Source organism: Elephas maximus, chromosome 7 (assembly GCF_024166365.1).
Source record: "Elephas maximus indicus isolate mEleMax1 chromosome 7, mEleMax1 primary haplotype, whole genome shotgun sequence".
In the NCBI taxonomy this organism is placed as follows: domain Eukaryota; kingdom Metazoa; phylum Chordata; class Mammalia; order Proboscidea; family Elephantidae; genus Elephas; species Elephas maximus.
Genome location: NC_064825.1, coordinates 117,131,490 through 117,132,718, shown reverse-complemented (window position 1 = coordinate 117,132,718; position 1,229 = coordinate 117,131,490). Strand labels below are relative to the sequence as shown.

Sequence of the window (1,229 nt, the reverse complement as noted above, 5' to 3'; positions counted from 1 at the left end):
AAAAAGGATTTCTCTTTCTTTCTCTAACTCTCTCCCTTCTTCTCTGTGTCTTTCTCCTTCCCTCTCTGTCTCCTCTTTCAACAACCAAGTAAAATTTACAAAATATATTTCCTGGGGAAAATACTGGGAATAAACAGTGGATGAGACTCACCTTGAGTCTACAGAACTACACCTCAAAAAAGTGAACATGAACACTTGAAGTAATATATTTGGCTTTGTCATTTCTCAACACTGTGACACTAGACAAGACATAACTCTAAGTTTCATGATCCCTGCCCTGTGGTTCTTCATTTATCTGATAGCCAAACACAACTTTTACGTAATTCCCTTCAGTGCATTTTTTACCTCCTGGTTTCTCAAGCTATAGATCAGTGGGTTTAGCATGGGAATCACCACTACATAAAACACTGAAGCAAATTTATCTCTGATCAGGGAATGGGTTGACTTGGGCTGGAGGTACATAAAAATAAGGGTCCCATAAAATATTGTGATGGAGGTCAGGTGGGACACACAGGTGGAAAAGGCTTTCTGTCTTCCTTCAACAGAGTGGATCCTAAGGATGGTTAAGACAATGAAGCCATAGGAAATCAACACAATCAGTAGAGAGAAAAGTGTATTGAACCCAGCAATGATTAACAACATCAGCTCTTTGACTTGGGTGTCAGAGCAGGCCAAAGCAACCAAAGGGACATCGTCACAGTAGAAGTGGTTGACCATATTGGAGTCACAAAAAGACAAACGGAATGTCATCACTGTACAAGACCCACAGTAAAAGCATACACATATGTGCTAGCAACCAGTTGAATACAGAGTTTCCTAGGCATGAGAACGACATAGAGTAAAGGGTTGCAGATGGCAACATACCGATCATATGCCATGATGGAAAGCAAGTAGACTTCACAAACTACAAATGTGATAAAACAACATACCTGTGTGGCACATACATAAAATGTTATACTTTTAACTTCATACAAAAAGTTCAATAAGGTGTTTGGGGTGACAGATGAAGTAAAAGAAAAATCAACAAAAGCCAGATGGTTGAGAAAAAAATACATGGGCGTGTGAAGCCGAGGACTGATTTGGATTAGCACGATCAAACCAAGATTACCCAGGACGCTAATTAAGTAGATCACTAGGAAGACACTAAAGAGAATGGCTTGAAGTTCTGGGTTATCTGTGAGTCCCAAGAGGATGAACTCAGTCACAGCCGAATGGTTGCCTTTGGCCAT

At 40.2% G+C, this 1,229-nt stretch overlaps 1 pseudogene; it reads right to left on the bottom strand.

The window, feature by feature from the left end:
* Positions 1-291: 291 nt before the first annotated feature.
* On the bottom strand, positions 292-1,229 carry LOC126079297 (olfactory receptor 5AL1-like; annotated as a pseudogene).